The following is a 24072-nucleotide window of genomic DNA, read 5'->3' on the forward strand; positions in this document are numbered from 1 at the left end:
TCAATCAGAGACAACGATAGACAGCTGCCTCTGATTGAGAACCACACCCGGCCAAACAACAAAGAAATACCAAACATAGAATGCCCACCCCAAATCACGCCCTGACCAAACCAAAACAGAGACATAAACAAGGATCTCTAAGGTCAGGGCGTGACAAAGAGACCAGAGGATGGTGATGTCATGTTGGGCTGCTGTTACCAGGCAACTCAGACAAGGCAGTCTGTGATTCTCTCCTATCCTGCTGGTTTTTTTCTGTTCACAATCCCACACGTGACGATGACCACAGGAGTTGGCAACACAGCACCAGTGGCCTACATCATTGTGATCTCTGCCTCAGATGCCTCAGCAGTAATCCTCTCCTATGGGGATTTAACCGGGATTAGGCAGCAGTATCCTCAGCTGGGGCTCAGAGCTGCCCTCCCCCACCGACACCTGAGGTAGGCAGACATAGGGCACCATTGTCACTGTAGTACACTATACAGGAAAAAAGGGTGCCTCTTTGGGACGCACCCGTTATATCCTCAGCCAGGCCCTGAGCCGTGCTAGAATGGGGAGAGAACATGCGGTAAGTCACGGGCGGTAAGTCACGGGCGGTAATTCACGGGCGATAAGTCACGGGCGGTAAGTCACGGGCGGTAAGTCACGGGCGATAAGTCACGGGCGGTAAGTCACGGGCGAAAAGTCACGGGCGGTAAGTCACGGGCGGTAAGTCACGGGCGGTAAGTCACGGGCTGTAAGTCACGGGCGGTAAGTCACGGGCGGTAAGTCACGGGCGATAAGTCACGGGCGGTAAGTCACGGGCGGTAAGTCACGGGCGGTAAGTCACGGGCGATAAGTCACGGGCGGTAAGTCACGGGCGATAAGTCACGGGCGGTAAGTCACATGCGGTAAGTCACGGGCGGTAAGTCACAGGCGGTAAGTCACAGGCGGTAAGTCACAGGCGGTAAGCCACAGGAGGTAAGTAACAGGCGGTAAGTCACAAACACTTTCTCCTCCTCTGGAGACCTGGGCAGTAGGAGGAGGTGGGTCTCATGTTTGTAGTTAATTATTTAACTGGGTTGAATACAGAGACATCAGGTAAACCTGAGTTAATAGGCTTTTAGTTATTGGTTAGTTTTGTTAGAGTTTTTTTAAGTGGTTGCAAGGATCCACAACAGTTGTTGTTTTGTATATGCAAAAATCCACTGTTGCATGTTTAGTGTGTAGTTTGATTAACATCTGCTGTCAGGGTTTGAAGCACTGTATGACTTTGTTGTACAGTTATTAGTCAACCTAACAATTTGTAGCCTGACTGCCTTTGTCCCACATACACTGTCATATCAAGTATATTGCTGATCGTTCAACAAGTGTATTCCCATGTCCAGGTTAGTGGTTCTATTCCCATGTCCAGGTTAGTAGTTCTATTCCCATGCCCAGGTTAGTAGTTATATTCCCATGTCCAGGTTAGTAGTTGTATTCCCATGTCCAGGTTAGTAGTTCTATTCCCATGTCCAGGTTAGTAGTTCTATTCCCATGTCCAGGTTAGTAGTTGTATTCCCATGTCCAGGTTAGTAGTTCTATTCCCATGTCCAGGTTAGTAGTTCTATTCCCATTTCCAGGTTAGTAGTTCTATTCCCATGTCCAGGTTAGTAGTTCTATTCCCATTTCCAGGTTAGTGGTTCTATTCCCATACCCAGGTTAGTGGTTCTATTCCCATGCCCAGGTTAGTAGTTCTATTCCCATGTCCAGGTTAGTGGTTCTATTCCCATGCCCAGGTTAGTGGTTCTATTCCCATGCCCAGGTTAGTGGTTCTATTCCCATGCCCAGGTTAGTGGTTCTATTCCCATGTCCAGGTTAGTGGTTCTATTCCCATGCCCAGGTTAGTGGTTCTATTCCCATGTCCAGGTTAGTAGTTCTATTCCCATGTCCAGGTTAGTAGTTCTATTCCCATGTCCAGGTTAGTAGTTGTATTCCCATGTCCAGGTTAGTAGTTCTATTCCCATGTCCAGGTTAGTAGTTCTATTCCCATGTCCAGGTTAGTAGTTCTATTCCCATGTCCAGGTTAGTAGTTATATTCCCATGTCCAGGTTAGTAGTTCTATTCCCATGTCCAGGTTAGTAGTTATATTCCCATGTCCAGGTTAGTAGTTGTATTCCCATGTCCAGGTTAGTAGTTCTATTCCCATGTCCAGGTTAGTAGTTCTATTCCCATGTCCAGGTTAGTAGTTCTATTCCCATGTCCAGGTTAGTAGTTGTATTCCCATGTCCAGGTTATTAGTTCTATTCCCATGTCCAGGTTAGTAGTTCTATTCCCATGTCCAGGTTAGTAGTTCTATTCCGATGTCCAGGTTAGTGGTTCTATTCCCATACCTAGGTTAGTGGTTCTATTCCCATGTCCAGGTTAGTGGTTCTATTCCCATGCCCAGGTTAGTGGTTCTATTCCCATGCCCAGGTTAGTGGTTCTATTCCCATGTCCAGGATAGTAGTTCTATTCCCATGTCCAGGTTAGTGGTTCTATTCCCATGCCCAGGTTAGTGGTTCTATTCCCATGTCCAGGTTAGTAGTTCTATTCCCATGTCCAGGTTAGTAGTTCTATTCCCATGTCCAGGTTAGTAGTTGTATTCCCATGTCCAGGTTAGTGGTTCTATTCCAATGTCCAGGTTAGTAGTTCTATTCCCATGTCCAGGTTAGTAGTTCTATTCCCATGTCCAGGTTAGTAGTTGTATTCCCATGTCCAGGTTAGTAGTTCTATTCCCAAACCCAGATTAGTGGTTATATTCCCAAGCCCAGGTTAGTGGTTCTATTCCAATGTCCAGGTTAGTGGTTCTATTCCAATGTCCAGGTTAGTGGTTCTATTCCCATGCCCAGGTTAGTGGTTCTATTCCCATACCCAGGTTAGTAGTTATATTCCCATGCCCAGGTTAGTAGTTCTATTCCCATGCCCAGGTTAGTGGTTCTATTCCCATGTCCAGGTTAGTAGTTCTATTCCCAGACCCAGGTTAGTGGTGCTATTCCCATGTCCAGGTTAGTGGTTCTGTTCCCATGTCTAGGTTAGTAGTTATATTCCCATGCCCATATTAGTGGTTCTATTCCCATGCCCAGGTTAGTAGTTATATTCCCATGTCCAGGTTAGTAGTTCTATTCATGTATCCTATTCCCATGTCCAGGTTAGTGGTTCTATTCCCATGTCCAGGTTAGTGGTTCTATTCCCATGCCAAGGTTAGTAGTTCTATTCCCATACCCAGGTTAGTAGTTCTATTCCCATGTCCAGGTTAGTAGTTCTATTCCTATGCCCAGGTTAGAAGTTCTATTCCCATTTCCAGGTTAGTAGTTATATTCCCATGTCCAGGTTAGTAGTTCTATTCCCAAACCCAGGTTAGTGGTTATATTCCCAAAACCGGGTTAGTGGTTCTATTCCCATGTCCAGGTTAGTGGTTCTATTCCCATGCCCATGTTAGTAGTTATATTCCCATGCCCAGGTTAGTAGTTATATTCCCATGCCCAGGTTAGTGGTTCTATTCCCATGCCCATGTTAGTAGTTATATTCCCATGCCCAGGTTAGTAGTTATATTCCAAGACCCAGGTTAGTGGTGCTATTCCCATATCCAGGTTTGTAGTTCTATTCCCATGTCCAGGTTAGTAGTTCTATTCCCAGACCCAGGTTAGTGGTTCTATTCCCATGTCCTGGTTAATGGTTCTATTCCCATGCCCAGGTTAGTGGTTCTATTCCCATGTCCAGGTTAGTTGTTCTATTCCCAGGTCCAGGTTAGTAGTTCTATTCCCATGTCCAGGTTAGTAGTTATATTCCCATGTCCAGGTTAGTGGTTCTATTCCCATATCCAGGTTAGTGGTTCTATTCCCATGTCCAGGTTAGTAGTTCTATTCCCATGCCCAGGTTAGTAGTTATTTTCCCATGTCCAGGTTAGTGGTTCTATTCCCATGTCCAGGTTAGTGGTTCTATTCCCATGTCCAGGTTAGTGGTTCTATTCCCATGTCCAGGATAGTGGTTCTATTCCCATGTCCAGGTTAGTAGTTCTATTCTCATGTCCAGGTTAGTGGTTCTATTCCCATGCCCAGGTTAGTGGTTCTATTCCCATACCCAGGTTAGTAGTTATATTCCCATGCCCAGGTTAGTGGTTCTATTCCCATGTCCAGGTTAGTAGTTCTATTCCCATGTCCAGGTTAGTAGTTCTATTCCCATGTCCAGGTTAGTAGTTATATTCCCATGTCCAGGTTAGTAGTTGTATTCCCATGTCCAGGTTAGTAGTTCTATTCCCATGTCCAGGTTAGTAGTTCTATTCCCATGTCCAGGTTAGTAGTTGTATTCCCATGTCCAGGTTAGTAGTTCTATTCCCATGTCCAGGTTAGTAGTTCTATTCCGATGTCCAGGTTAGTGGTTCTATTCCCATACCCAGGTTAGTGGTTCTATTCCCATGTCCAGGTTAGTGGTTCTATTCCCATGCCCAGGTTAGTGGTTCTATTCCCATGTCCAGGTTAGTGGTTCTATTCCCATGTCCAGGATAGTAGTTATATTCCCATGTCCAGGTTAGTGGTTCTATTCCCATGCCCAGGTTAGTGGTTCTATTCCCATGTCCAGGTTAGTAGTTCTATTCCCATGTCCAGGTTAGTAGTTCTATTCCCATGTCCAGGTTAGTAGTTCTATTCCCATGTCCAGGTTAGTAGTTGTATTCCCATGTCCAGGTTAGTGGTTCTATTCCAATGTCCAGGTTAGTAGTTCTATTCCCATGTCCAGGTTAGTAGTTGTATTCCCATGTCCAGGTTAGTAGTTCTATTCCCAAACCCAGATTAGTGGTTATATTCCCAAGCCCAGGTTAGTGGTTCTATTCCAATGTCCAGGTTAGTGGTTCTATTCCCATGCCCAGGTTAGTGGTTCTATTCCCATACCCAGGTTAGTAGTTATATTCCCATGCCCAGGTTAGTGGTTCTATTCCCATGTCCAGGTTAGTAGTTCTATTCCCATGCCCAGGTTAGTGGTTCTATTCCCATGTCCAGGTTAGTAGTTCTATTCCCAGACCCAGGTTAGTGGTGCTATTCCCATGTCCAGGTTAGTGGTTCTGTTCCCATGTCTAGGTTAGTAGTTATATTCCCATGCCCATATTAGTGGTTCTATTCCCATGCCCAGGTTAGTGGTTCTATTCCCATGTCCAGGTTAGTAGTTATATTCCCATGTCCAGGTTAGTAGTTCTATTCATGTGTCCTATTCCCATGTCCAGGTTAGTGGTTCTATTCCCATGTCCAGGTTAGTGGTTCTATTCCCATGCCAAGGTTAGTAGTTCTATTCCCATACCCAGGTTAGTAGTTCTATTCCCATGTCCAGGTTAGTAGTTCTATTCCTATGCCCAGGTTAGAAGTTCTATTCCCATTTCCAGGTTAGTAGTTATATTCCCATGTCCAGGTTAGTAGTTCTATTCCCAAACCCAGGTTAGTGGTTATATTCCCAAAACCGGGTTAGTGGTTCTATTCCCATGTCCAGGTTAGTGGTTCTATTCCCATGCCCATGTTAGTAGTTATATTCCCATGCCCAGGTTAGTAGTTATATTCCCATGCCCAGGTTAGTTGTTCTATTCCCATGCCCATGTTAGTAGTTATATTCCCATGCCCAGGTTAGTAGTTATATTCCAAGACCCAGGTTAGTGGTGCTATTCCCATATCCAGGTTTGTAGTTCTATTCCCATGTCCAGGTTAGTAGTTATATTCCCAGACCCAGGTTAGTGGTTCTTTTCCCAGACCCAGGTTAGTGGTTCTATTCCCATGTCCAGGTTAATGGTTCTATTCCCATGCCCAGGTTAGTGGTTCTATTCCCATGTCCAGGTTAGTTGTTCTATTCCCAGGTCCAGGTTAGTAGTTCTATTCCCATGTCCAGGTTAGTAGTTCTATTCCCATGTCCAGGTTAGTGGTTCTATTCCCATATCCAGGTTAGTGGTTCTATTCCCATGTCCAGGTTAGTAGTTCTATTCCCATGCCCAGGTTAGTAGTTATTTTCCCATGTCCAGGTTAGTGGTTCTATTCCCATGTTCAGGTTAGTGGTTCTATTCCCATGTCCAGGTTAGTGGTTCTATTCCCATGTCCAGGATAGTAGTTCTATTCCCATGTCCAGGTTAGTAGTTCTATTCTCATGTCCAGGTTAGTGGTTCTATTCCCATGCCCAGGTTAGTGGTTCTATTCCCATACCTAGGTTAGTAGTTATATTCCCATGCCCAGGTTAGTGGTTCTATTCCCATGTCCAGGTTAGTAGTTCTATTCCCATGCCCAGGTTAGTGGTTCTATTCCCATGTCCAGGTTAGTAGTTCAATTCCCATGTCCAGGTTAGTAGTTCTATTCCCATACCCAGGTTAGTAATTCTATTCCCATGTCCAGGTTAGTGGTTCTATTCCCATGTCCAGGTTAGTGGTTCTATTCCCATGCCCAAGTTAGTAGTTCTATTCCCATGCCCAAGTTAGTAGTTCTATTCCCATGTCCAGGTTAGTGGTTCTATTCCCATGCCCAAGTTAGTAGTTCTATTCCCATGCCCAAGTTAGTAGTTCTATTCTCATGCCCAGGTTAGTAGTTCTATTCCCATACCCAGGTTAGTAGTTCTATTCCCATGTCCAGGTTAGTGGTTCTATTCCCATGTCCAGGTTAGTGGTTCTATTCCCATGCCCAAGTTAGTAGTTCTATTCCCATGCCCAAGTTAGTAGTTCTATTCCCATGTCCAGGTTAGTGGTTCTATTCCCATGCCCAAGTTAGTAGTTCTATTCCCATGCCCAAGTTAGTAGTTCTATTCTCATGCCCAGGTTAGTAGTTCTATTCCCATGCCCAAGTTAGTAGTTCTATTCCCATGCCCAAGTTAGTAGTTCTATTCCCATGTCCAGGTTAGTGGTTCTATTCCCATGCCCAGGTTAGTGGTTCTATTCCCATATCCAGGTTAGTGGTTCCATTCCCATACCCAGGTTAGTGGTTCCATTCCCATGTCCAGGTTAGTAGTTATATTCCCATGTCCAGGTTAGTGGTTCTATTCCCATGCCCAGGTTAGTGGTTCTATTCCCATGTCCAGGTTAGTGGTTCTATTCCCATGTCCAGGTTAGTGGTTCTATTCCCATACCAAGGTTAGTGGTTCTATTCCCATGTCCAGGTTAGTTGTTATATTCCCATGCCCAGGTTAGTAGGTCTATTCCCATGCCCAGGTTAGTGGTTCTATTCCCATGTCCAGGTTAGTAGTTCTATTCCCAAACCCAGGTTAGTGGTTATATTCCCAAGCCCAGGTTAGTGGTTCTATTCCAATGTCCAGGTTAGTGGTTCTATTCCCATGTCCAGGTTCGTAGTTCTATTCCTATGCCCAGGTTAGCGTCTGCTAAATGACTTAAATGTAATGTAAATGTTAGTGGTTCTATTCCCATTTCCAGGTTAGTAGTTATATTCCCATACCCAGGTTAGTAGTTCTATTCCCATGTCCAGGTTAGTAGTTCTATTCCCAAACCCAGGTTAGTGGTTATATTCCCAAGCCCAGGTTAGTGGTTCTATTCCAATGTCCAGGTTAGTGGTTCTATTCCCATGCCCAGGTTAGCGGTTCTATTCCCATGTCCAGGTTAGTAGTTCTATTCCCAAACCCAGGTTAGTAGTTATATTCCCATGCCCAGGTTAGTGGTTCTATTCCCATGTCCAGGTTAGTAGTTCTATTCCCAGACCCAGGTTAGTGGTGCTATTCCCATGTCCAGGTTAGTGGTTCTATTCCCATGTCCAGGTTAGTAGTTCTATTCCCAGACCCATATTAGTGGTTCTATTCCCATGCCCAGGTTAGTGGTTATTTTCTCACGCCCAGGTTAGTGGTTCTATTCCCATACCCAGGTTAGTAGTTCTATTCATGTATCCTATTCCCATGTCCAGGTTAGTGGTTCTATTCCCATGTCCAGGTTAGTAGTTCTATTCCCATGCCCAGGTTAGTGGTTATATTCCCATACCCAGAATAGTAGTTCTATTCCTATGCCCAGGTTAGAAGTTCTATTCCCATTTCCAGGTTAGTAGTTCTATTCCCATTTCCAGGTTAGTAGTTATATTCCCATACCCAGGTTAGTAGTTATATTCCCATATCCAGGTCAGTAGTTCTATTCCCAAACCCAGGTTAGTGGTTATATTCCCAAAACCGGGTTAGTGGTTCTATTCCCATGTCCAGGTTAGTGGTTCTATTCCCATGCCCAGGTTAGTAGTTATATTCCCATACCCAGGTTAGTAGTTATATTCCCATATCCAGGTTAGTAGTTCTATTCCCAAACCCAGGTTAGTGGTTATATTCCCAAAACCGGGTTAGTGGTTCTATTCCCAAAACCGGGTTAGTGGTTCTATTCCCATGTCCAGGTTAGTGGTTCTATTCCCATACCCAGGTTAGTAGTTATAATCCCATACCCATGTTAGTGGTTCTATTCCCATGTCCAGGTTAGTAGTTCTATTCCCATACCCAGGTTAGTGGTTCTATTCCCATGTCCAGGTTAGTAGTTCTATTCCTATGCCCAGGTTAGAAGTTCTATTCCCATTTCCAGGTTAGTAGTTATTTTCCCATACCCAGGTTAGTAGTTATATTCCCATATCCAGGTTAGTAGTTCTATTCCCAAACCCAGGTTAGTGGTTATATTCCCAAAACCGGGTTAGTGGTTCTATTCCCATGTCCAGGTTAGTGGTTCTATTCCCATACCCAGGTTAGTAGTTATAATCCCATACCCATGTTAGTGGTTCTATTCCCATGTCCAGGTTAGTGGTTCTATTCCCATACCCAGGTTAGTAGTGATAATCCCATACCCAGGTTAGTGGTTCTATTCCCATGCCCAGGTTAGTGGTTCTATTCCCATGTCCAGGTTAGTGGTTCTATTCCCATGTCCAGGTTAGTAGTTCTATTCCAAGACCCAGGTTAGTGGTGCTATTCCCATATCCAGGTTAGTAGTTCTATTCCCATGTCCAGGTTAGTAGTTCTATTCCCAGACCCAGGTTAGTGGTTCTATTCCCATGTCCAGGTTAATGGTTCTATTCCCATGCCCAGGTTAGTGGTTCTATTCCCATGTCCAGGTTAGTTGTTCTATTCCCATGTCCAGGTTAGTAGTTCTATTCCCATGTCCAGGTTAGTAGTTCTATTCCCATGTCCAGGTTAGTGGTTCTATTCCCATATCCAGGTTAGTGGTTCTATTCCCATGTCCAGGTTAGTAGTTCTATTCCCATGCCCAGGTTAGTAGTTCTTTTCCCATGTCCAGGTTAGTGGTTCTATTCCCATGTCCAGGTTAGTGGTTCTATTCCCATGTCCAGGTTAGTGGTTCTATTCCCATGTCCAGGTTAGTGGTTCTATTCCCATGTCCAGGATAGTGGTTCTATTCCCATGTCCAGGTTAGTAGTTCTATTCTCATGTCCAGGTTTGTGGTTCTATTCCCATGCCCAGGTTAGTGGTTCTATTCCCATACCCAGGTTAGTAGTTATATTCCCATGCCCAGGTTAGTGGTTCTATTCCCATGTCCAGGTTAGTAGTTATATTCCCATGCCCAGGTTAGTGGTTCTATTCCCATGTCCAGGTTAGTAGTTCTATTCCCATGTCCAGGTTAGTAGTTCTATTCCCATACCCAGGTTAGTAGTTCTATTCCCATGCCCAGGTTAGTAGTTCTATTCCCATGCCCAAGTTAGTAGTTCTATTCCCATGCCCAGGTTAGTAGTTCCATTCCCATACCCATGTTAGTGGTTCTATTCCCATGCCCAGGTTAGTGGTTCCATTCCCATACCCAGGTTAGTGGTTCCATTCCCATACCCAGGTTAGTGGTTCCATTCCCATGTCCAGGTTAGTGGTTCTATTCCCATGTCCAGGTTAGTAGTTATATTCCCATGCCCAGGTTAGTGGTTATATTCCCATGCCCAGGTTAGTGGTTATATTCCCATGCCCAGGTTACTTGTTCTATTCCCTTGCCCAGGTTAGTGGTTCTATTCCCATGTCCAGGTTAGTTGTTATATTCCCATGCCCAGGTTAGTAGTTCTATTCCCATGCCCAGGTTAGTAGTTCTATTCCCATGTCCAGGTTAGTGGTTCTATTCCCATGCCCAGGTTAGTGGTTCTATTCCCATTCCCAGGTTAGTAGTTATATTCCCATGTCCAGGTTAGTAGTTCTATTCCCAAACCCAGGTTAGTGGTTCTATTCCCATTTCCATGTTAGTAGTTATATTCCCATACCCAGGTTAGTAGTTATATTCCCATGTCCAGGTTAGTAGTTCTATTCCCAAACCCAGGTTAGTGGTTATATTCCCAAGCCCAGGTTAGTGGTTCTATTCCCATGCCCAGGTTAGTGGTTCTATTCCCATGCCCAGGTTAGTGGTTATATTCCCAAGCCCAGGTTAGTGGTTCTATTCCAATGTCCAGGTTAGTGGTTCTATTCCCATGCCCAGGTTAGTGGTTCTATTCCCATGCCCAGGTTAGTGGTTCTATTCCCATGTCCAGGTTAGTGGTTCTATTCCCATGCCAAGGTTCGTAGTTCTATTCCCATACCCAGGTTAGTAGTTCTATTCCCATGTCCAGGTTAGTAGTTCTATTCCCAAACCCAGGTTAGTGGTTCTATTCCCAAGCCCAGGTTAGTGGTTCTATTCCAATGTCCAGGTTAGTGGTTCTATTCCCATATCCAGTTTAGTGGTTCTATTCCCATGTCCAGGTTCGTAGTTCTATTCCCATATCCAGGTTAGTGGTTCTATTCCAATGTCCAGGTTCGTAGTTCTATTCCTATATCCAGGTTAGTGGTTCTATTCCCATGTCCAGGTTCGTAGTTCTATTCCCATATCCAGGTTAGTGGTTCTATTCCCATGTCCAGGTTCGTAGTTCTATTCCCATATCCAGGTTAGTGGTTCTATTCCCTTGTCCAGGTTCGTAGTTCTATTCCCATATCCAGGTTAGTGGTTCTATTCCAATGTCCAGGTTAGTAGTTCTATTCCCATATCCAGGTTAGTGGTTCTATTCCCATGTCCAGGTTCGTAGTTCTATTCCTATGCCCAGGTTAGTGGTTCTATTCCCATTTCCAGGTTAGTAGTTATATTCCCATACCCAGGTTAGTAGTTCTATTCCCATGTCCAGGTTAGTAGTTCTATTCCCAAACCCAGGTTAGTGGTTATATTCCCAAGCCCAGGTTAGTGGGTCTATTCCAATGTCCAGGTTAGTGGTTCTATTCCCATGTCCAGGTTAGTAGTTCTATTCCCAAACCCAGGTTAGTGGTTCTATTTCCAGACCCAGGTTAGTGGTTCTATTCCCATGTCCAGGTTAATGGTTCTATTCCCATGCCCAGGTTAGTGGTTCTATTCCCATGTCCAGGTTAGTGGTTCTATTCCCATGTCCAGGTTAGTAATTATATTCCCATGTCCAGGTTAGTAGTTCTATTCCCATGTCCAGGTTAGTGGTTCTATTCCCATGTCCAGGTTAGTAGTTCTATTCCCATACCCAGGTTAGTAGTTCTATTCCCATGTCCAGGTTAGTAGTTCTATTCCCATGTCCAGGTTAGTAGTTCTATTCCCATACCCAGGTTAGTAGTTCTATTCCCATGCCCAGTTTAGTAGTTCTATTCCCATGCCCAAGTTAGTAGTTCTATTCCCATGCCCAAGTTAGTAGTTCTATTCCCATGTCCAGGTTAGTGGTTCTATTCCCATGTCCAGGTTAGTGGTTCTATTCCCATGCCCAGGTTAGTGGTTCTATTCCCATACCCAGGTTAGTGGTTCCATTCCCATGCCCAGGTTAGTGGTTCTATTCCCATGTCCAGGATAGTGGTTCCATTCCCATGCCCAGGTTAGTGGTTCTATTCCCATGTCCAGGATAGTGGTTCTATTCCCATGTCCAGGTTAGTAGTTCTATTCCCATGCCCAGGTTACTTGTTCCGTTCCCTTGCCCAGGTTAGTGGTTCTGTTCCCATGTCTAGGTTAGTAGTTATATTCCCATGTCCAGGTTAGTGGTTCTATTCCCATGTCCAGGTTAGTTGTTCTATTCCCAAGTCCAGGTTAGTAGTTCTATTCCCATGTCCAGGTTAGTAGTTCTATTCCCATGTCCAGGTTAGTGGTTCTATTCCCATGTCCAGGTTAGTGGTTCTATTCCCATGTCCAGGTTAGTGGTTCTATTCCCATGTCCAAGTTAGTAGTTCTATTCCCATGTCCAGGTTAGTGGTTCTATTCCCATATCCAGGTTAGTGGTTCTATTCCCATGTCCAGGTTAGTAGTTCTATTCCCATGCCCAGGTTAGTAGTTCTTTTCCCATGTCCAGGTTAGTGGTTCTATTCCCATGTCCAGGTTAGTGGTTCTATTCCCATGTCCAGGTTAATGGTTCTATTCCCATGCCCAGGTTAGTGGTTCTATTCCCATGCCCAGGTTAGTGGTTCTATTCCCATGTCCAGGTTAGTTGTTCTATTCCCAAGTCCAGGTTAGTAGTTCTATTCCCATGTCCAGGTTAGTAGTTCTATTCCCATGTCCAGGTTAGTGGTTCTATTCCCATATCCAGGTTAGTGGTTCTATTCCCATGTCCAGGTTAGTGGTTCTATTCCCATGTCCAAGTTAGTAGTTCTATTCCCATGTCCAGGTTAGTGGTTCTATTCCCATGTCCAGGTTAGTGGTTCTATTCCCATGTCCAGGTTAGTAGTTCTATTCCCATGCCCAGGTTAGTAGTTCTTTTCCCATGTCCAGGTTAGTGGTTCTATTCCCATGTCCAGGTTAGTGGTTCTATTCCCATGTCCAGGTTAGTGGTTCTATTCCCATGTCCAGGATAGTGGTTCTATTCCCATGTCCAGGTTAGTAGTTATATTCCCATGTCCAGGTTAGTAGTTCTATTCCCATGTCCAGGTTAGTAGTTCTATTCCCATGTCCAGATTAGTGGTTCTATTCCCATGTCCAGGTTAGTAGTTCTATTCCCATGTCCAGGTTAGTAGTTCTATTCCCATGTCCAGGTTAGTAGTTCTATTCCCATTTCCAGGTTAGTAGTTCTATTCCCATGTCCAGGTTAGTGGTTCTATTCCCATGTCCAGGTTAGTGGTTCTATTCCCATACCCAGGTTAGTAGTTCTATTCCCATGCCCAGGATAGTAGTTCTATTCCCATGTCCAGGTTAGTAGTTATATTCCCATGCCCAGGATAGTAGTTCTATTCCCATGCCCAGGTTAGTAGTTATATTCCCATGCCCAGGTTAGTAGTTCTATTCCCATGTCCAGGTTAGTGGTTCTATTCCCATGCCTAGGTTAATGGTTCTATTCCCATGCCCAGGTTAGTAGTTCTATTCCCATGCCCAGGTTAGTTGTTCTATTCCCATGCCCAGGTTAGCAGTTATATTCCCATGTCCAGGTTAGTAGTTCTATTCCCATGCCCAGGTTAGTGGTTCTATTCCCATACCCAGGTTAGTGGTTCTATTCCCATGTCCAGGTTAGTGGTTCTATTCCCATGTCCAGGTTAGTAGTTATATTCCCATGCCCAGGTTAGTGGTTCTTTTCCCATGCCCAGGTTAATGGTTCTATTCCCATGCCCAGGTTAGTCGTTCTATTCCCATGCCCAGGTTACTTGTTCTATTCCCATGCCCAGGTTAGTGGTTCTATTCCCATGTCCAGGTTAGTGGTTCTATTCCCATGTCCAGGTTAGTAGTTCTATTCCCAAACCCAGGTTAGTGGTTATATTCCCAAGCCCAGGTTAGTGGTTCTATTCCAATGTCCAGGTTAGTGGTTCTATTCCCATATCCAGGTTAGTGGTTCTATTCCCATGTCCAGGTTCGTAGTTCTATTCCCATATCCAGGTTAGTGGTTCTATTCCAATGTCCAGGTTCGTAGTTCTATTCCCATATCCAGGTTAGTGGTTCTATTCCCATGTCCAGGTTCGTAGTTCTATTCCCATATCCAGGTTAGTGGTTCTATTCCCATGTCCAGGTTCGTAGTTCTATTCCCATATCCAGGTTAGTGGTTCTATTCCCATGTCCAGGTTCGTAGTTCTATTCCCATATCCAGGTTAGTGGTTCTATTCCAATGTCCAGGTTAGTAGTTCTATTCCCATATCCAGGTTAGTGGTTTTATTCCCATGTCCAGGTTCGTAGTTCTATTCCTATGCCCAGGTTAGTGGTTCTATTCCCATTTCCAGGTTAGTAGTTATATTCCCATACCCAGGTTAGTAGTTCTATTCCCATGTCCAGGTTAGTAGTTCTATTCCCAAACCCAGGTTAGTGGTTATATTCCCAAGCCCAGGTTAGTGGGTCTATTCCAATGTCCAGGTTAGTGGTTCTATTCCCATGTCCAGGTTAGTAGTTCTATTCCCAAACCCAGGTTAGTGGTTCTATTTCCAGACCCAGGTTAGTGGTTCTATTCCCATGTCCAGGTTAATGGTTCTATTCCCATGCCCAGGTTAGTGGTTCTATTCCCATGTCCAGGTTAGTGGTTCTATTCCCATGTCCAGGTTAGTAATTATATTCCCATGTCCAGGTTAGTAGTTCTATTCCCATGTCCAGGTTAGTGGTTCTATTCCCATGTCCAGGTTAGTAGTTCTATTCCCATACCCAGGTTAGTAGTTCTATTCCCATGTCCAGGTTAGTAGTTCTATTCCCATGTCCAGGTTAGTAGTTCTATTCCCATACCCAGGTTAGTAGTTCTATTCCCATGCCCAGTTTAGTAGTTCTATTCCCATGCCCAAGTTAGTAGTTCTATTCCCATGCCCAAGTTAGTAGTTCTATTCCCATGTCCAGGTTAGTGGTTCTATTCCCATGCCCAGGTTAGTGGTTCTATTCCCATACCCAGGTTAGTGGTTCCATTCCCATGCCCAGGTTAGTGGTTCTATTCCCATGTCCAGGATAGTGTTTCTATTCCCATGTCCAGGTTAGTAGTTCTATTCCCAAGCCCAGGTTACTTGTTCCATTCCCTTGCCCAGGTTAGTGGTTCTGTTCCCATGTCTAGGTTAGTAGTTATATTCCCATGTCCAGGTTAGTGGTTCTATTCCCATGTCCAGGTTAGTTGTTCTATTCCCAAGTCCAGGTTAGTTGTTCTATTCCCAAGTCCAGGTTAGTAGTTCTATTCCCATGTCCAGGTTAGTAGTTCTATTCCCATGTCCAGGTTAGTGGTTCTATTCCCATATCCAGGTTAGTGGTTCTATTCCCATGTCCAGGTTAGTGGTTCTATTCCCATGTCCAAGTTAGTGGTTCTATTCCCATGTCCAGGTTAGTGGTTCTATTCCCATATCCAGGTTAGTGGTTCTATTCCCATGTCCAGGTTAGTAGTTCTATTCCCATGCCCAGGTTAGTAGTTCTTTTCCCATGTCCAGGTTAGTGGTTCTATTCCCATGTCCAGGTTAGTGGTTCTATTCCCATGTCCAGGTTAATGGTTCTATTCCCATGCCCAGGTTAGTGGTTCTATTCCCATGTCCAGGTTAATGGTTCTATTCCCATGCCCAGGTTAGTGGTTCTATTCCCATGCCCAGGTTAGTGGTTCTATTCCCATGTCCAGGTTAGTTGTTCTATTCCCAAGTCCAGGTTAGTAGTTCTATTCCCATGTCCAGGTTAGTAGTTCTATTCCCATGTCCAGGTTAGTGGTTCTATTCCCATATCCAGGTTAGTGGTTCTATTCCAATGTCCAGGTTAGTGGTTCTATTCCCATGTCCAAGTTAGTAGTTCTATTCCCATGTCCAGGTTAGTGGTTCTATTCCCATATCCAGGTTAGTGGTTCTATTCCCATGTCCAGGTTAGTAGTTCTATTCCCATGCCCAGGTTAGTAGTTCTTTTCCCATGTCCAGGTTAGTGGTTCTATTCCCATGTCCAGGTTAGTGGTTCTATTCCCATGTCCAGGTTAGTGGTTCTATTCCCATGTCCAGGATAGTGGTTCTATTCCCATGTCCAGGTTAGTAGTTCTATTCCCATGTCCAGGTTAGTAGTTCTATTCCCATGTCCAGGTTAGTGGTTCTATTCCCATGTCCAGGTTAGTGGTTCTATTCCCATGTCCAGGTTAGTAGTTATATTCCCATGTCCAGGTTAGTAGTTCTATTCCCATGTCCAGGTTAGTAGTTCTATTCCCATTTCCAGGTTAGTAGTTATATTCCCATGTCCAGGTTAGTAGTTCTATTCCCATGTCCAGGTTAGTAGTTCTATTCCCATTTCCAGGTTAGTAGTTCTATTCCCATGTCCAGGTTAGTGGTTCTATTCCCATGTCCAGGTTAGTGGTTCTATTCCCATACCCAGGTTAGTAGTTCTATTCCCATGCCCAGGATAGTAGTTCTATTCCCATGTCCAGGTTAGTAGTTATATTCCCATGCCCAGGATAGTAGTTCTATTCCCATGTCCAGGTTAGTAGTTCTATTCCCATGCCCAGGTTAGTAGTTCTATTCCCATGTCCAGGTTAGTGGTTCTATTCCCATGCCTAGGTTAATGGTTCTATTCCCATGCCCAGGTTAGTAGTTCTATTCCCATGCCCAGGTTAGTTGTTCTATTCCCATGCTCAGGTTAGCAGTTATATTCCCATGTCCAGGTTAGTAGTTCAATTCCCATGCCCAGGTTAGCGGTTCTATTCCCATACCCAGGTTAGCGGTTCTATTCCCATGTCCAGGTTAGTGGTTCTATTCCCATGTCCAGGTTAGTAGTTATATTCCCATGCCCAGGTTAGTGGTTCTTTTCCCATGCCCAGGTTAATGGTTCTATTCCCATGCCCAGGTTAGTCGTTATATTCCCATGCCCAGGTTACTTGTTCTATTCCCATGCCCAGGTTAGTGGTTCTATTCCCATGTCCAGGTTAGTGGTTCTATTCCCATGTCCAGGTTAGTGGTTCTATTCCCATGTCCAGGTTAGTAGTTCTATTCCCATGCCCAGGTTAGTGGTTCTATTCCCATACCCAGGTTAGTGGTTCTATTCCCATGTCCAGGTTAGTGGTTCTATTCCCATGTCCAGGTTAGTAGTTATATTCCCATGCCCAGGTTAGTGGTTCTTTTCCCATGCCCAGGTTAATGGTTCTATTCCCATGCCCAGGTTAGTCGTTATATTCCCATGCCCAGGTTACTTGTTCTATTCCCATGCCCAGGTTAGTGGTTCTATTCCCATGTCTAGGTTAGTGGTTATATTCCCATGCCCATATTAGTGGTTCTATTCCCATACCCAGGTTGGTAGTTCTATTCCCATGCCCAGGTTGGTAGTTCTATTCCCATGCCCAGGTTGGTAATTATATTCCCATGCCCAGGTTAGCGGTTCTATTCCCATGCCCAGGTTAGTGGTTATTTTCTCACGCCCAGGTTAGTGGTTCTATTCCCATACCCAGGTTAGTGGTTCTATTCCCATGTCCAGGTTAGTGGTTCTATTCCCATGTCCTGGTTAGTGGTTCTATTCCCATACCCAGGCTAGTTGTTCTATTCCCATGTCCAGGTTAGTGGTTCTATTCCCATACCCAGGTTAATTGTTCTATTCCCATACCCAGGCTACTTGTTCTATTCCCATGTCCAGGTTAGTGGTTCTATTCCCATGTCCAGGTTAGTAGTTCTATTCCCATGTCCAGGTTAGTGGTTCTATTCCCATACCCAGGCTAGTTGTTCTATTCCCATGTCCAGGTTAGTGGTTCTATTCCAATGTCCAGGTTAGTGGTTCTATTCCCATATCCAGGTTCGTAGTTCTATTCCTATGCCCAGGTTAGCGTCTGCTAAATGACTTAAATGTAATGTAAATGTTAGTGGTTCTATTCCCATATCCAGGTTAGTAGTTCTATTCCCAAACCCAGGTTAGTGGTTATATTCCCAAAACCGGGTTAGTGGTTCTATTCCCATGTCCAGGTTAGTGGTTCTATTCCCATACCCAGGTTAGTAGTTATAATCCCATACCCATGTTAGTGGTTCTATTCCCATGTCCAGGTTAGTGGTTCTATTCCCATACCCAGGTTAGTAGTTATAATCCCATACCCAGGTTAGTGGTTCTATTCCCATGCCCAGGTTAGTGGTTCTATTCCCATGTCCAGGTTAGTGGTTCTATTCCCATGTCCAGGTTAGTAGTTCTATTCCAAGACCCAGGTTAGTGGTGCTATTCCCATATCCAGGTTAGTAGTTCTATTCCCATGTCCAGGTTAGTAGTTCTATTCCCAGACCCAGGTTAGTGGTTCTATTCCCATGTCCAGGTTAATGGTTCTATTCCCATGCCCAGGTTAGTGGTTCTATTCCCATGTCCAGGTTAGTTGTTCTATTCCCATGTCCAGGTTAGTAGTTCTATTCCCATGTCCAGGTTAGTAGTTCTATTCCCATGTCCAGGTTAGTGGTTCTATTCCCATATCCAGGTTAGTGGTTCTATTCCCATGTCCAGGTTAGTAGTTCTATTCCCATGCCCAGGTTAGTAGTTCTTTTCCCATGTCCAGGTTAGTGGTTCTATTCCCATGTCCAGGTTAGTGGTTCTATTCCCATGTCCAGGTTAGTGGTTCTATTCCCATGTCCAGGATAGTGGTTCTATTCCCATGTCCAGGTTAGTGGTTCTATTCCCATGTCCAGGATAGTGGTTCTATTCCCATGTCCAGGTTAGTAGTTCTATTCTCATGTCCAGGTTTGTGGTTCTATTCCCATGCCCAGGTTAGTGGTTCTATTCCCATACCCAGGTTAGTAGTTATATTCCCATGCCCAGGTTAGTGGTTCTATTCCCATGTCCAGGTTAGTAGTTATATTCCCATGCCCAGGTTAGTGGTTCTATTCCCATGTCCAGGTTAGTAGTTCTATTCCCATGTCCAGGTTAGTAGTTCTATTCCCATACCCAGGTTAGTAGTTCTATTCCCATGCCCAGGTTAGTAGTTCTATTCCCATGCCCAAGTTAGTAGTTCTATTCCCATGCCCAGGTTAGTAGTTCCATTCCCATACCCATGTTAGTGGTTCTATTCCCATGCCCAGGTTAGTGGTTCCATTCCCATACCCAGGTTAGTGGTTCCATTCCCATACCCAGGTTAGTGGTTCCATTCCCATGTCCAGGTTAGTGGTTCTATTCCCATGTCCAGGTTAGTAGTTATATTCCCATGCCCAGGTTAGTGGTTATATTCCCATGCCCAGGTTAGTGGTTATATTCCCATGCCCAGGTTACTTGTTCTATTCCCTTGCCCAGGTTAGTGGTTCTATTCCCATGTCCAGGTTAGTTGTTATATTCCCATGCCCAGGTTAGTAGTTCTATTCCCATGCCCAGGTTAGTAGTTCTATTCCCATGTCCAGGTTAGTGGTTCTATTCCCATGCCCAGGTTAGTGGTTCTATTCCCATTCCCAGGTTAGTAGTTATATTCCCATGTCCAGGTTAGTAGTTCTATTCCCAAACCCAGGTTAGTGGTTCTATTCCCATTTCCATGTTAGTAGTTATATTCCCATACCCAGGTTAGTAGTTATATTCCCATGTCCAGGTTAGTAGTTCTATTCCCAAACCCAGGTTAGTGGTTATATTCCCAAGCCCAGGTTAGTGGTTCTATTCCAATGTCTAGGTTAGTGGTTCTATTCCCATGCCCAGGTTAGTGGTTATATTCCCAAGCCCAGGTTAGTGGTTCTATTCCAATGTCCAGGTTAGTGGTTCTATTCCCATGCCCAGGTTAGTGGTTCTATTCCCATGTCCAGGTTAGTGGTTCTATTCCCATGCCAAGGTTCGTAGTTCTATTCCCATACCCAGGTTAGTAGTTCTATTCCCATGTCCAGGTTAGTAGTTCTATTCCCAAACCCAGGTTAGTGGTTCTATTCCCAAGCCCAGGTTAGTGGTTCTATTCCAATGTCCAGGTTAGTGGTTCTATTCCCATATCCAGTTTAGTGGTTCTATTCCCATGTCCAGGTTCGTAGTTCTATTCCCATATCCAGGTTAGTGGTTCTATTCCAATGTCCAGGTTCGTAGTTCTATTCCTATATCCAGGTTAGTGGTTCTATTCCCATGTCCAGGTTCGTAGTTCTATTCCCATATCCAGGTTAGTGGTTCTATTCCCATGTCCAGGTTCGTAGTTCTATTCCCATATCCAGGTTAGTGGTTCTATTCCCTTGTCCAGGTTCGTAGTTCTATTCCCATATCCAGGTTAGTGGTTCTATTCCAATGTCCAGGTTAGTAGTTCTATTCCCATATCCAGGTTAGTGGTTCTATTCCCATGTCCAGGTTCGTAGTTCTATTCCCATACCCAGGTTAGTAGTTCTATTCCCATGTCCAGGTTAGTAGTTCTATTCCCAAACCCAGGTTAGTGGTTATATTCCCAAGCCCAGGTTCGTGGGTCTATTCCAATGTCCAGGTTAGTGGTTCTATTCCCATGTCCAGGTTAGTAGTTCTATTCCCAAACCCAGGTTAGTGGTTCTATTTCCAGACCCAGGTTAGTGGTTCTATTCCCATGTCCAGGTTAATGGTTCTATTCCCATGCCCAGGTTAGTGGTTCTATTCCCATGTCCAGGTTAGTGGTTCTATTCCCATGTCCAGGTTAGTAATTATATTCCCATGTCCAGGTTAGTAGTTCTATTCCCATGTCCAGGTTAGTGGTTCTATTCCCATGTCCAGGTTAGTAGTTCTATTCCCATACCCAGGTTAGTAGTTCTATTCCCATGTCCAGGTTAGTAGTTCTATTCCCATGTCCAGGTTAGTAGTTCTATTCCCATACCCAGGTTAGTAGTTCTATTCCCATGCCCAGTTTAGTAGTTCTATTCCCATGCCCAAGTTAGTAGTTCTATTCCCATGCCCAAGTTAGTAGTTCTATTCCCATGTCCAGGTTAGTGGTTCTATTCCCATGCCCAGGTTAGTGGTTCTATTCCCATACCCAGGTTAGTGGTTCCATTCCCATGCCCAGGTTAGTGGTTCTATTCCCATGTCCAGGATAGTGGTTCTATTCCCATGTCCAGGTTAGTAGTTCTATTCCCATGCCCAGGTTACTTGTTCCATTCCCTTGCCCAGGTTAGTGGTTCTGTTCCCATGTCTAGGTTAGTAGTTATATTCCCATGTCCAGGTTAGTGGTTCTATTCCCAAGTCCAGGTTAGTAGTTCTATTCCCATGTCCAGGTTAGTAGTTCTATTCCCATGTCCAGGTTAGTGGTTCTATTCCCATATCCAGGTTAGTGGTTCTATTCCCATGTCCAGGTTAGTGGTTCTATTCCCATGTCCAAGTTAGTAGTTCTATTCCCATGTCCAGGTTAGTGGTTCTATTCCCATATCCAGGTTAGTGGTTCTATTCCCATGTCCAGGTTAGTAGTTCTATTCCCATGCCCAGGTTAGTAGTTATTTTCCCATGTCCAGGTTAGTGGTTCTATTCCCATGTCCAGGTTAGTGGTTCTATTCCCATGTCCAGGTTAATGGTTCTATTCCCTTGCCCAGGTTAGTGGTTCTATTCCCATGCCCAGGTTAGTGGTTCTATTCCCATGTCCAGGTTAGTTGTTCTATTCCCAAGTCCAGGTTAGTAGTTCTATTCCCATGTCCAGGTTAGTAGTTCTATTCCCATGTCCAGGTTAGTGGTTCTATTCCCATATCCAGGTTAGTGGTTCTATTCCCATGTCCAGGTTAGTGGTTCTATTCCCATGTCCAAGTTAGTAGTTCTATTCCCATGTCCAGGTTAGTGGTTCTATTCCCATATCCAGGTTAGTGGTTCTATTCCCATGTCCAGGTTAGTAGTTCTATTCCCATGCCCAGGTTAGTAGTTATTTTCCCATGTCCAGGTTAGTGGTTCTATTCCCATGTCCAGGTTAGTGGTTCTATTCCCATGTCCAGGTTAGTGGTTCTATTCCCATGTCCAGGTTAGTGGTTCTATTCCCATGTCCAGGATAGTGGTTCTATTCCCATGTCCAGGTTAGTAGTTCTATTCCCATGTCCAGGTTAGTAGTTCTATTCCCATGTCCAGGTTAGTAGTTCTATTCCCATGTCCAGGTTAGTGGTTCTATTCCCATGTCCAGGTTAGTAGTTCTATTCCCATGCCCAGGTTAGTAGTTCTTTTCCCATGTCCAGGTTAGTGGTTCTATTCCCATGTCCAGGTTAGTGGTTCTATTCCCATGTCCAGGTTAATGGTTCTATTCCCTTGCCCAGGTTAGTGGTTCTATTCCCATGCCCAGGTTAGTGGTTCTATTCCCATGTCCAGGTTAGTTGTTCTATTCCCAAGTCCAGGTTAGTAGTTCTATTCCCATGTCCAGGTTAGTAGTTCTATTCCCATGTCCAGGTTAGTGGTTCTATTCCCATATCCAGGTTAGTGGTTCTATTCCCATGTCCAGGTTAGTGGTTCTATTCCCATGTCCAAGTTAGTAGTTCTATTCCCATGTCCAGGTTAGTGGTTCTATTCCCATATCCAGGTTAGTGGTTCTATTCCCATGTCCAGGTTAGTAGTTCTATTCCCATGCCCAGGTTAGTAGTTATTTTCCCATGTCCAGGTTAGTGGTTCTATTCCCATGTCCAGGTTAGTGGTTCTATTCCCATGTCCAGGTTAGTGGTTCTATTCCCATGTCCAGGTTAGTGGTTCTATTCCCATGTCCAGGATAGTGGTTCTATTCCCATGTCCAGGTTAGTAGTTCTATTCCCATGTCCAGGTTAGTAGTTCTATTCCCATGTCCAGGTTAGTAGTTCTATTCCCATGTCCAGGTTAGTGGTTCTATTCCCATGTCCAGGTTAGTAGTTCTATTCCCATGTCCAGGTTAGTAGTTCTATTCCCATGTCCAGGTTAGTAGTTCTATTCCCATTTCCAGGTTAGTAGTTCTATTCCCATGTCCAGGTTAGTGGTTCTATTCCCATGTCCAGGTTAGTGGTTCTATTCCCATACCCAGGTTAGTAGTTCTATTCCCATGCCCAGGATAGTAGTTCTATTCCCATGTCCAGGTTAGTAGTTCTATTCCCATGCCCAGGATAGTAGTTCTATTCCCATGCCCAGGTTAGTAGTTATATTCCCATGCCCAGGTTAGTAGTTCTATTCCCATGTCCAGGTTAGTGGTTCTATTCCCATGCCTAGGTTAATGGTTCTATTCCCATGCCCAGGTTAGTAGTTCTATTCCCATGCCCAGGTTAGTTGTTCTATTCCCATGCCCAGGTTAGCAGTTATATTCCCATGTCCAGGTTAGTAGTTCTATTCCCATGCCCAGGTTAGTGGTTCTATTCCCATACCCAGGTTAGTGGTTCTATTCCCATGTCCAGGTTAGTGGTTCTATTCCCATGTCCAGGTTAGTAGTTATATTCCCATGCCCAGGTTAGTGGTTCTTTTCCCATGCCCAGGTTAATGGTTCTATTCCCATGCCCAGGTTAGTCGTTATATTCCCATGCCCAGGTTACTTGTTCTATTCCCATGCCCAGGTTAGTGGTTCTATTCCCATATCCAGGTTAGTGGTTCTATTCCCATGTCCAGGTTCGTAGTTCTATTCCCATATCCAGGTTAGTGGTTCTATTCCAATGTCCAGGTTCGTAGTTCTATTCCCATATCCAGGTTAGTGGTTCTATTCCCATGTCCAGGTTCGTAGTTCTATTCCCATATCCAGGTTAGTGGTTCTATTCCCATGTCCAGGTTCGTAGTTCTATTCCCATATCCAGGTTAGTGGTTATATTCCCAAGCCCAGGTTAGTGGGTCTATTCCAATGTCCAGGTTAGTGGTTCTATTCCCATGTCCAGGTTAGTAGTTCTATTCCCAAACCCAGGTTAGTGGTTCTATTTCCAGACCCAGGTTAGTGGTTCTATTCCCATGTCCAGGTTCGTAGTTCTATTCCCATATCCAGGTTAGTGGTTATATTCCCAAGCCCAGGTTAGTGGGTCTATTCCAATGTCCAGGTTAGTGGTTCTATTCCCATGTCCAGGTTAGTAGTTCTATTCCCAAACCCAGGTTAGTGGTTCTATTTCCAGACCCAGGTTAGTGGTTCTATTCCCATGCCCAGGTTAGTGGTTCTATTCCCATGTCCAGGTTAGTGGTTCTATTCCCATGTCCAGGTTAGTAATTATATTCCCATGTCCAGGTTAGTAGTTCTATTCCCATGTCCAGGTTAGTGGTTCTATTCCCATGTCCAGGTTAGTAGTTCTATTCCCATACCCAGGTTAGTAGTTCTATTCCCATGTCCAGGTTAGTAGTTCTATTCCCATGTCCAGGTTAGTAGTTCTATTCCCATACCCAGGTTAGTAGTTCTATTCCCATGCCCAGTTTAGTAGTTCTATTCCCATGCCCAAGTTAGTAGTTCTATTTCCATGCCCAAG

The 24072-nt window shown here is 44.5% G+C and overlaps 1 protein-coding gene across 1 annotated transcript in view; it reads left to right on the plus strand.

Annotated features, from left to right (window-relative positions):
• The first annotated feature begins 305 nt into the window (after nucleotides 1–305).
• tmem237a (transmembrane protein 237a) overlaps nucleotides 306–24072 on the plus strand; it is a 79301-nt gene continuing 55534 nt past the window's right edge. Inside the window, exon 1 of the mRNA XM_071340050.1 lies at nucleotides 306–437. The gene's annotated coding sequence lies outside the window, so the exon portion shown is untranslated. The remainder of the gene's footprint in view (nucleotides 438–24072) is intronic.

Source organism: Salvelinus alpinus, chromosome 14, assembly GCF_045679555.1.
Source record: "Salvelinus alpinus chromosome 14, SLU_Salpinus.1, whole genome shotgun sequence".
NCBI lineage: Eukaryota > Metazoa > Chordata > Actinopteri > Salmoniformes > Salmonidae > Salvelinus > Salvelinus alpinus.